Below are 13,029 nucleotides of genomic sequence, written 5' to 3' on the forward strand. Positions count from 1 at the left end.
CCTTGTTTTAATCAAAATTATAGCGGTCACCGTTTTTTAAATCCCCTTATTCTTCATAGTCTGCAGCCCAACAGAAAACGAACACTTCGAATCGATAGCTCACCTATAGAATAGATCTATTTATGTGCAAAGTTTCAGATTCTTCTAAAATTGTTCAATCTGGGAAAATGAAAACTAGCTCTCGTTAAAACATAACAATAAGTTTACAGAATCACATAAAATGGACTTTTAGCGAATGGAGTTGCACTATGATAAAAATAACTTTTAACCGAACCATCGAACTTTCCTAATAATATCCTCAACATTGTTTTCGATGAATTATGTAATGTTTTATCGCATCGATTGTCAGAAGAAATTAAAAAAAAACAGGAGAAAGGGAGATTGAAATTTGAAAGAAGAAAAGGACAGATAGAGTGAGAACTGAGCAGGTCGCAGCACTGAAGCGCCATTGGCTGCACAGTTCTCGCCGCGATTGTAAATCAATTAGTTCGCATTGTAAATAAATCACCGTTTTACAACTCCACCATGCCGCACCATGCGACATTCGTATGAAATTTATAGTCCATTTTCGTAGAAGTCGCTTCGATTTTGGCGCTATCAACACAGCTCACGGCTATAAAATATTGCTGGAGCATGCTATTATGCCTTTATTTCTTCGTGCATGATGCTGAGATATTCCATCTGTCTACATTTGCCATAATATAACGAACAGAGATAAATAATGCAAGTTAGAATTATTTCCCTTTTTTTAATCGTATACAGGGTGGACAACTTGATCTCGATCACCTTAATTATTATTTCCGTTACCATTTGACCAATACAAAGTCCTTTACTTATTAAATACCTTGGTTTAAAGGTGCCTATAGAGTAATTGCGGTATATGGTTTGTAGATCGTTCTTTTTTTTCAAAGCTATCAAAGTCACATTTAGTTTTTTAAATGGAACCCTATAATTTTTCTCCCTATCTTTTAGCAGACAGAAAGACAAATACGCCAAGCACAGCAACATACTTTTTTGATTAATAGAACAAGGGAAATGGCGGAAAAATGCATTTTAGAAATATCCTGCACTGCAGTACACAAATATAGCGTTGTTGTGCGATTAAATTGGTCCGAGGTTTCGCATAACGTTTTGGCGACCTTTATAGCAGGGTGAAAGAGAGACAGGTGGAAAAGGAGAGGTACACGTTTCGTCCTGGACCTCCTATAGTCATGGATTATCTTGGATCCCATTGTCGGACAAATGGAGGACTACCGAAGGCGAGATGAGCTCCGTTGGCAAAAGGAGCAGGCTTTGTAGCGGGAGTGAAAAGCTACAAGGAAAGAACAGCCAGCTAACTAAGGAGGCTAGAAATGCAACCTTGCAAGTGCGAATCCGAAATTTAGAGAGGGAGATTTGCGTGTTGACGTTATCACTAGGCAATTTTAGCAGCGGGGAAGGAGTGTGACAGAAGACAAGTGTATTGGTGGTTAGTTATGGAAGGAGGAATAACTAGATAGAGGATAGGCGGAAAAGGAAGATTCGTTTTATCCTGGACCTCCCAGTGGACACGTTCAGTAAGCAACGTAGGCTACTAGTGCCCTAAACACGAGGAGAGATTGTTAGACTCAAGTCAGAAGTTGTATATATACAAACGGAAGCCTTTAGCGAGGACTAGCGAGAATTGGTTGTTAGTCTGTCCCTCTGGTGGCGAAGCGTAGAAGGTACCGCCACATCGTTTATAAACTTTGAAACTTTTCTTATCCACTACTGATCGTTTCCATCTATGCTTTGCAGATATTTTTGGAAATTTTCCTGCACGAATATACCCATGCATGGTTTTTACATCAAATGTTCGTCTTCATAATAACTAACGTCTCTTACATTTTTTTCAGAGCATAAGGAGGATTTACTCCAGGTGGCTCTACAAAATTTTCAGGTTGAAGAAATAAAAAAAAAAAACATCCACTACTGATAGTTCTCGAAGACGTAAGTCAATACATTTGCGATCTTTCAAAAAAGTAGTACTAATTATTGTAAGAATAGTAGTTTATTATGGAGTCTACAGATGTCGAGCAACTCGCCTTAGTAATTCAACTCTAATACAAACTTAAAACCTCTTTCTTTTATTTCTTCAACTTAAAAATTTCGTAGTTCCACCTGGGGTATGTCCTCCTTATCCTCTGAAAAAATGTAAGAGACGTTAGTTATGAAGATGGACATTTGGTGTGAAAACCATGTGTGGGCTTATTCGTGCAGGAAAATTTCCAAAACACCTGCAAAGATTCTGATACTAACTTAAAAACTACCTTAGCACGAGTATTTATGGTGCTATCGACATCGGGGCCTAACTAATTAGAATTCACGTTGAACGTGATTAGCATGGCGGAAACATAAAAAATATAGAAAATTAAACTGTGTACATTAAGAACGTCGGTTGACGGAGGATCTCCCTAGAAGGAGCATGTCATACCTGCACAACACACACTCTCTCTCTCATACACATACGTACATTCACATCCTATTACATTATGGATGATTGTTTTTCCACGGTTATTGACGACAACGAATTGTTACGGTATACTCAGGAGTGAATGACGACATTAACCTATTTGAACTAGATATTCGCTTAGATTACATATGCAGAAGTGTATTGAACGCGAGAGACGTCACATGGAACACATTCTGCAACTAGGTGAAACTAAATATTCTTTCTCTAAAATACATTTTTCCACCATTTCTCCTGTTTTAATGATATAAAAAAAGGTATATTGCGGTTCTTGCCGTATTTGTCTCTTTGCCCGCTAAAAGATAGGCGGAAAAAAATTATACAGCACCACTTAAACGACTAAAGGTATCCTTGATAGTTTTGACAAAAATGACAAAAACATATATTGCAATCAGCCTGTGGGTCCTTTTAAGCCAAGGTATTTAAAAAAAATTTGTATTGGTCCAATGGTAACAAAATAATTAGGGTAATGAAGTTACCCTGTTCATCCTGTACACGTATATCGATAACTTGGATTTTTCATATTTCAGATTTTTTAATGTAACCTAACCTTATAATAATTACGATTAAATATTACCCTTACATAGATAAAATATATTTAAAGCAATTTGTTACTAAACCTGAATATTTCTACTGTTTTTAAAAACCATAAATTCTTACATCACAAAAGAAGTCGAATTGTTTGAGTTTCTCGAATTATTAAAAATCTTTCTACAGTTAATTTTTATGTGCATAAGATTAGTGTCACATTTTGATTTTTTTACAATCTTAAGCTGCAGTATTTTTAGAGACTACACACGTGATTCGTACACCTTTTTGGTAAAAATGCCGCAGGAATGTTTAGGAATTTATAAATAAAAAAATATTCCGGTATAATATTTTGTGGTTTTATTTCACAAGGGGTTCTCGGCAACAGGTGGGACAAATTTTGAAGGATGACTTAACAAGAGAAAATAAAGCAAATATCAAAAGTAACAAAAACTTGCGACTGAGGTGATTCTGTGGTTTCCAGTTACACACCATTTAAAAAAATTGGATGAAAAATCTTTACTGTCTGGCATCCACCAACACTCATGAAAACGCGTATGAAATACAACTGAATCAAATTTAATATATTTGTCTATTTTTGCAGATATTTAAAATGGGTCATTGGTATTTATTGTAGAGTTTGTAATCTCCCGCCAATTTGAAAAATACAAGGTGTTTCGTAAATGCATGTCAATATTTAAGTGGGTAAAAATCTACTAACTAAAACAAGTAAAAAATGTCGTATGGACATATGTCCGATATACCTTCGTTTCCGAGTTATGAATGATTAAAGGAAAAATATAGGTTAAAAAAGATCACGACCTAGGTTAAAATATAGTTTAACCCTTTCGCGACTAGCGCCGGTTATATCCGGCGCCCACTAAATGCTTCACACTAGCTAGCGCCGGTTATATCCGGCATACACTAAGCGCGTCGTCTGAACAACTCGAAGTGAAAATTTATTACTGGATTTATTTTAAAATACAGAACAAGGCCTCAACAACATTCCCTTTATCCAATACACCCTTAAGTCCTCTGCTGTTCCAACGAAATCCTCTAAGATTTTACACGGACACACTGGGAGCTCGAAAAACGCAAGACTCTCATGGTGTGCACTAATGGCACGACGACCCGTCCGTTAGTGGCGTGCCTAGTTCCGCCGTCGCGAAAGGGTTAAGGCAGAGTAGATAAATACTGCGAAAAGCGAAAGCAAACCTTCTTCCGTTTGGCTCTGTTGGATGTACACTGCAATAATACCGAAAATATAATTCTTAAGCGTTAAGTCATTAGGATTAGCACGTTTCCAGACGCGGGTCTGGAAATTCCTCGGTCTTTCGCAGCGGTCATAAACTTGGGAGGCCATCGAGCACTTTATTTTCACTTTGAATTTCGATATTTTTTCTATGGCCATTGTGCACATCTGCTTGCCATACTTTAGCTTTCTAGTCCTTTGATTTCTATTTGACCATGCTTCGTTAGCATCGAAACACCACCCAGATGTTACCTGCTGCGCCTATTGTTCAAGACACGCGGAGTTTCCGCGGGCACTTGAGAGTGACCGTTGACAAGGGGGCGTCATCTTAGTAAGTTTTCGGTACCTAATGATTCAACCACCTCCCTTGTCGAGTTCGAAAATGTAGTTGACCAACCCGCGTGTCTCGCCCCCGCTGAAGGCTCGTATCCGAGGTGACTTTGAAGGTGCCCGAGCCCTCGATACATAGAATTCATTTCACCACGCTACGAGTAGTTCTCTTCGGAGATCAGTCAGTATTAATAGTCATTTTGTCCTCCTAAAACGGAGGTGGTCCTTCGAGAAAGCGAACTTAGTAAATCTAGTAAAAAGACCGCTACATTATTGTTGCGACCTGATGAGGACGCAACGAAGTCTCGGTTCGGCGGATTATAGTAATAAGCCACTTAGTTACATTTGGCCGCCAAACCGAGGTGCCGACGTTCGGAAGACCGCCATATACCCCCCGTGGACTCACTAGCGCGACATTCAGATAGTAGGTCCCAAAAACACTCGGGACCATAAAACATTCGTCACCAAAAGGTCACAGTTTTCGTCGACCAATAGCCGAACACACCACATTTTCCACCTCCATAACACAACCACCAATCAGAACCAACCTGATCCCTATATATACATCTACACACCTCAAAACAGCACATTAACAGTACAACGAGTGCACGAGGCAAATCGTCAAAAAAAAAAGAATAACCGAATCTCAGCTAAACATCTATCAACGATCCGAAAGCAAATCATTCATCAATATCTATCTCAACGAACCGAAAGAAAAACATCTAATAAAAAAAGGCATTTAACCCAACAACCAAGTTTCATTCCACCTCGAACCAGCGAGAACTATCAACAACCTGCGCCAGACTCCTGGTCATAACAGTTGATCAAGGTCCACGACGCAACAATTATAATGGTTGGTGAACTAGCGGAACTAGCCCGATCTTCGCCATGTTGTTTCACAGAATTGCGTAGAGTTCTTTTATATAAATCGCGTATTACCAATACCACAGAAATAAATCTTGATCTCATACAGCAATCACCGAGTTTCAGAGTTTATTTCTAACGTCGTTTAATACGAATAAATTTTCTGCGAAACATTTTCCCGCCGCGCTGTTACAAGTAGCTCAAATGTACCGGCGGCTGATTTATAAATTACCCGGTATGAAGTTACACCAACCATCCGTACTAACTTTAACAGATGGAATGATTTATGTTATAGCTTAAATGGGCAAATATTACATTAGGTTGTTGCAGATGAAATGACCGAGGTATCAGTGAAACTTTCCACGTTTGTAGTTTTAGTAAAAATGATATTAATTAATCACAGCATGATTCACTAGTTTCGATATGCTGTTCTCATTGGAAAACAAGGTTATTTGTGCCTTTGTTAAAAGAAAACACTTCATTTCCAGGTGTAACGAGGTCTTTGAAAATGTTCTTTACTCCAGTTTCGTTATTTAATTTTGGCTATAAAAAGTAGTCAGTGGAATATCATCTTGATTCCTGATTCACTGTCGTACACGATTTGCCGTTTAATAGTGAAACTTATTCAAATTTATTCACTATTAAACGACAGATGGTTTTGGTTAACTTTGCTTTGATTAACTTCTAGACTTAAATTCACGTGTAATAAGTGTTATGTGGTAGCAAAAAGAATGCAATTCTAAAAACTGTACACAATCATGAAATCGGCCATTTCATACACAAAATCTAATGGAAACAAAATTTCGAACATACGATTAACAACTATTTTATATTTTCATTCTGTAATAGCTTAAAATATGTTTAACATTCCCGCCGCCACTTCTACTCACCACTAACTACACCTACATTAACCACAGAGCAATAGGAATGTTTTTTAATTTTTGTTAGATAATATTTTTAATAGGAAGAGCAGATCAAGCTGAACCGAAGTAAATGCAACATCTTCATTTCGATAAAGTGCAATAAATCGTAAAACTTCATTTCATCTTCTATCCGACATTTTATTAAATTTCTAAAATCCGACAGACATCAAAGTGCAGATGTTTCAAGCGTCTGAACAAAGAATCGATGGAAATCTGAAAGGACAGGAATTCGAAACTTCAAATCCACGCGAAAAATACTTTAATTTTGTTATCGTGCACAATGAAATACGTGAAATTCTGCATACGAGCCCACGTGTTCTTGTGTCAATCGGTGTTGCCATTCGACAGCTTAGTTTACGACTTTGCTATATTTCTTCCATCGACTATACCGTGCGCTACTCCACGATATAAATTTAAGAATACACGTATAAACAACTTACACACGTTGGATTCAATTTATCTACTGAAGGAAGAAGAGCAATTTTTTAATACAACTTTTACGAATAAACACAAAAGGTACGTTGTATGTTCTACGCACCAAGCACACGTTTTTCTTTTCTTACGAAATGTTACACGGAATTGTATTTGTTATCGGAGATAACGATGTTGATCAATGCACCTTTATTACTCGGAAAATTTCATTCGAATGTATTTGACGTAAATCGCTTGTTTCTTTTTTTTTTTTTTTTTTTTTTTTTATATCTTTCACCGTGAATTGTAATTCGTTGGCTATAGCAAAAATATTTCTACAAATAGAAATCTGAACAGCTCTGATCTTTTTAAAAATATTTTCACGTTGTTTCTACCGTTTCATGCACGCCTCTCTTTTTCAGCCTTTATAGTCGACCCCTTTTTCACAACCCCCGTGCTAGGAACTTCGTGTAAAATCATAAAAGTGATACGCGTGTATGCTCGTGCTTCCGGCTCGCGTGTTGATCATCGTTCCAGGCTGTAAAAGCCATTTTTATCGAGGACATGCAAAATTACAAAAAGAGGAATCAGTTGCTATAACTCCGTAGATATAAATTAGATAAGGTTTTTGGTATTTTAATTTCATTCTCAAAATTGTTCCGCCCTTTTGAAATTTCGATCGAAATAAAACGCGCAAGCATAAATACGTGCATATGTACATGCGTCACGCAATTACAATTGATTGGAATATTGTAGTATTGACAATTCGATAATTGTTGATGGGAATTTTTTTTTCCTGTATTTAACACGTTGAGCGCGGAGTCGATTTCGCTCTGCTTTCCGTCCAGACGGCACACAGCGGCGATCACTTCACGAGCTGTTCGGTTATACAGGGTGTCCCGTAACTCCTCGAACACCCGGAAATGGGGGATTGCTGGGGTGACTCTGAACAACTTTTTCCTTTACCAAAATGTTGTTTGAAGCTTCATTTTTGAATTATTAACGAAAAACACTGGCCAATCAGACCGCGCGTAGAGCCCGCGCCCAGGCACGAGAGCGCAGAGACTTACCCGCGCGCGATCGTGAACAAACGTATTGGCACAGCGAGGGTATCGAGGGAAGCGTGCGGCAAATGTTACATCGTCTTAAATTAAGAATAATCTGGAATTATTCGTTATTCATGAATCATTCCCACGTTTGTATAAATTTTTGAAAAAATTGCAATTAGTCAGAATCGCGCGCGAATGAGCCTCTGTTCTCCGTCCCTGAGCGCGGGCTCTAGGCCCAGCAACCCCCCATTTCCGGGTGTTCGAGGAGTTACGGGACACCCTGTAGAGTACAAACAGAAGATAACAAATGCGCTCACACGGCATTCAGACGAAGAAATACCAATCCGGGTTGATAGAAGAAGTGTTCATAAATTGCAGAAAAAAAAGAAGGGGAAGTGCATAACATTTATTTTTTAAACATGATACTGCCGGTCCCACGGACCGACGCCACCCAAACGAAAAGTTCACTGTCAGTCCCCACGGACCGACGCCACCTAAACGGAAAGTTCACTGTCAGTCACCACGGACTGACGCCGCGCTTAACGTGTTAAAATAAATATGTAAATAAACATTTTTTACAATCTTCGTTGAATTATTAATATTCGTTATCTTTGTCCTTCACCTTTTTCATTTTTCTTCCTTATAAGATGTTGAAGTGACATAATTCGAAAAATACTGAACATAAATTATGATATAATTAAAAGTAAGATTAAACATCACGGTATGATGTTTTACACCTTTAAAAATTAGGATTTCAGTTTATCTTGAACATTTAAATTGCAAATGTTTGCTAGTATAGTAAAGGTGAGATTGCTATTATAAATGTAGTAAGTAGTGCAATGGACTCCTTAAGCTCACTGACTTCGTGAATTTTGTTTCAATAAACCTAGGTGTGTTCGACCAGTTCGTTACTTAAGTTTTCCATCTGATTTTAAATCGGTGTAGAAGACATCACACGAAAATTTCATACTCAAACTTTAAACGCGTTTTTCTCCAAACATTCTTTCTATTATACAAGTGATAGAAGTGAAATAAAAAAAAAAAAAACTGATCAACCGATCGGTCTGAAATTTTAACACATCAGTCTACACATCATTCGCTCTCACAAGTACCAGATTTATATTTCTATGTTGAAAATTTCATATTCTCTACGTCGAAAAACTTAAAGAAAAGTGAAAAATTTCGATACTTAAAATTTAAACGCACGCCGTTTTGGTAGATTTTAAGTTGCATAGCTAATTCTGGTACCTGCGACAGCGGTACCCATACCGATTATAAATCTTTCCGATTTTTCTGTTTTTGACGAGTCTGTGAGATCAAATCAATTTCACCAACGAAGCATCTTTTTTTAAAGGCGCTGTCTTTACCTCCGGATATAGCATTAAACGAACAATTAAAAAGCTGTTTAAAAAATTGTTTTGCATGCTTTATAAGTGCCTTAATAAGTGAAAGAAAATTTGACGTTGTGGTTCATTGTTACGCTCCGAAAAAAATCCCTAATATTGTCCCAATTTTCAACGTGATTACTAGAATACTCCCTCAAGATAATTCGGTAGCCTTAACCCTTTGAACTTTTAATTTTATTCAAAATTTGCTATTCAATAACTGCTTATCTAGGTAAAAAAAAATATTGCGAAATATAATACATGTGGGGCAATACGACGGCTGTGCGTGTGTGCGTCTGAGAGCGGTGTGTCGATGAGGCGCGAGACGAGCGATAGAGGCAGTCCTTAAATGGCCACCGAGTCGTTTGTATGGTTTGCCGTTAGTAAAAATAAGCTTGCATCTGTGGAGGATTTCATCTTCGATAATTTGCGATTGCTGCAAGTTAACAATCTTAATTGTCGAAATTAGTTTAAAACACGTGAGAGGCTGACAGTCTTATAACACCCACTGAATACACCACTGCCATAAATCGTGGCCCGATGCTAAACCTTTCGAAGGTTTACAAAAAAAAAAAAAAAAAAAAGCACACGGTGACACACTCGCGTTGCTTGGGAAATCCCAAGTTTTCCATTTCTCTGCCAGAAGAGCCACGAAGGTGAAGCTCCTAAGAGCTCCCAAAAAAGCCAATCAAAAGTAGTTGACTAATATAAGTTTCACCCTCAAACTCGCTACGCCTATATCAGGTACATAAGGAGGAAATCAACGAAAAAATATGGAAGTTTTCGGAACACACGTTCACACGATAAAAACTCTATTGTTAAATAATGACTTAACTAACTTCGCGCAATTTTGTAATGTATACGTTACGACATTAAATTTCAGTTTGTCACATTCTAGTTGACAACGCATTAATTCTAGTTAACAGAGCTGAGAATACTGCTACAGATAAGTAACAATTTACAAGGATTACTGTTCTCACTGGACAATCGTAGCAAGATTTCACTGTAATACCCATATCTCTTAGTTACTTTGGTCCTCTTTGACACTGCAGACGTAAGACAACCCACTTCGACTAAGTCCATATTGTTGTTAACTAAGTCCGAAACATTAACTCGAGAGGCAATTTCTTCGGGTCGAAAGGAGTTTCATGATATTTGTACAAGTTTCATCCCAAATACAATCATTCGTAACGATACGATCTAGTAAGTTAGTTATCAAAAGTTGTATACATACGTTACTTTATGTTTCTCGTCGAAACATCTATTGTGCCTACGTTCAATCGAAAAGGTCTTCGTACACCATATTAGAATTTATTTAGTATTGTATTAACAGAGAAATAAATGAGATTTACGTTATTTTATTTAGAAATATAACGTTCATTATTAGTAAAAAGAAAAATGGTTTACTGTTCATGACTAACAATTAAACTAAGGAGAAAGGATAATGTAACAGAAATGAGATAAACAAACTATCCCATACAGTATATAAGAATTCAGCAAAATGTTTCCAAACAAGGCTTCAAAGGCAAATCCAGTAGGAACCCCGTATCTGCGGGAGATTGGTTCCAAGGCCTTCCGCGGATAGTAGAGAACCCTATTACATACTGTCAGTCGCTGGAGAAGATGACTAGGCACACTGTTTTGCGTTCACACTCTACTAACTCCCCTACCATCAACCGAATTGTCACCATCAACGTCTTAGGCCAACAGCGACAATGCGTGTGATGGTAGGGGAGCTAGCAGAGTGAAAACGCAAACCATTTTGCCTAGTCATCTTCTCAGCGACTGACAGTACATACTCATTTGTTGTATGTATGTACAGTAAATTCTCTAAAAGATTCAGCAAGTTTGGATTCTACAAGTGACAGTATAGATGGTCCTACGCCTAGGTCTGCGTCATTGCTGCGCCCATGTTATCTCGCTCGCAGTCAGTCAAACGTGTAACGCTACACCAGTCGGTTTCCTTTACGAGATTTCACGGCTCGACAAATCATAATAGAAAAACATAATTTCTTCAATTTTACTTTCTTTCATCTGGACTTTTTTTTAACATGTTGGTGAGATTTTTCTGATGAAAATGAGATCAAACACGATATAATTTGAACAACATTTACTTATTAACACGTTCACTGTCGCGCCAGATCTACAGGTTGCTGTCAGGCGGCCACAAGAAAATCCATTTTAAGCATAGGATTATAGTATTATGCTTTATGTCTAGCTAGCTATGACGTTCAAAATTTTTAGTAGACAACATTTATTTTATTTTAATTATTCTAAACATTCGAGGCACTCCAGTCACTGATGACCACCATGGCCATATCGAGGAAACAATCTAACGTTAAAACTTATTGAGTGATTAATTTAATTTCATAATATATCGCTTTAGCGAGCCACCGTTTGGTTGCCAATTGCTTATCACGTAGAGTCGGCCTACCTCCACGTAAAAAAAAAAATGTAGGGTCGATTCCACAAGTGTCAGTAAAATGTAGGGTTGGTAGCAGCAGAAAAGTTGCTAAACAATTAGAATTAAATATAACGATAGAAATTATTGCAATAATGCGTAATGCAATTGAAAAGTTGAAAGAATCAAAAGAAAAAACGCGAATTCATATCTTTCTCGATTCTAGAATATAAGAAAATTTGAATAAAATACGCGACGAGAATTAGGGAGAAGCATAAGTTAAACGCGTAAAAATATAAATAATAAACGAACTAGGGATGAAGCTATTATTTCAATACGCGATGCACTGACTCTAGTATTTACTAAAATTCAAAAATTCTCGTATAAATTCCGAAAATAGATTATTAATTACGGTAAACTACTGAGACGGTTTAATTTAGGGTGGGCATAGTGCACTCGTTCCAAATCATCTCACAATATACAATAATAAATCAACTAACTACTTAACATGCAATTCATGCAAATTCCTTAGATGGTAAATTATTAGTAAACAAAATTCAATATCAGAGAAAATATATGAAAAATACTGAAAGAAAAATTTCAAATTAATTTCAATTGCTCAAAGTCATTTCAATATCCTATTCGACAAGTCTGAAGAACAACGATGACTAAAATTCAAATGTTTATTTCCCTAAACCTTCAAAATAATTTCGAAATATTTTATTCGAAGCGGAGTATTCCAAGTCAGTATCGATAATTGAAGAAATTATTTGATTGTATTTAAAAGAACCGAAAGGAGAATATTTAAAGTCTGATATTAAATGTCTAGCAAGTACCAGTAATTGGTAAAATGATTTATATTTCTTTTAAAAGCAAAATTTCTAATAGGTATTAGTTAAAATGAATTGTTATTCAGTCTACTGTATTGAAATTCTAATTGATTCTAATGTATACAAGTGTTACAAGAAGGCTGAGTGTGTACAGGGTGGACACTGACTCTAGTATTTACTAAAATTCAAAAATTCTCGTATAAATTCCGAAAATAGATTATTAATTACGGTAAACTACTGAGACGGTTTAATTAAGGGTGGGCATGGTGCTGCTTTAGTTTGAAATGATTTATAAACACATAATTAACAGAGGAAAAACCGTGAAACGGCAAAACGTCTACATTCTAATTGTTATAACATGTAAACAGAACTTTAAATTTAGTGTAAACAGAAAAAATATATAATACAATTTATTTCACGGTATTGCAACAAATAAACGTTGAATCAATATTTAATTCGTATAAAAACAATTATTTAACGTAATAATTTTACCTTCACTATGGCTATTTTTAATCTACGACCACAGGTCAACCTGATTTCTAATCCTTACGAACTTTAAATTCAGTCT

The sequence above is a fragment of the Habropoda laboriosa genome, unplaced genomic scaffold (genome assembly GCF_001263275.1).
Source record: "Habropoda laboriosa isolate 0110345459 unplaced genomic scaffold, ASM126327v1 scaffold11, whole genome shotgun sequence".
Taxonomy (NCBI): Eukaryota; Metazoa; Arthropoda; class Insecta; order Hymenoptera; family Apidae; genus Habropoda; species Habropoda laboriosa.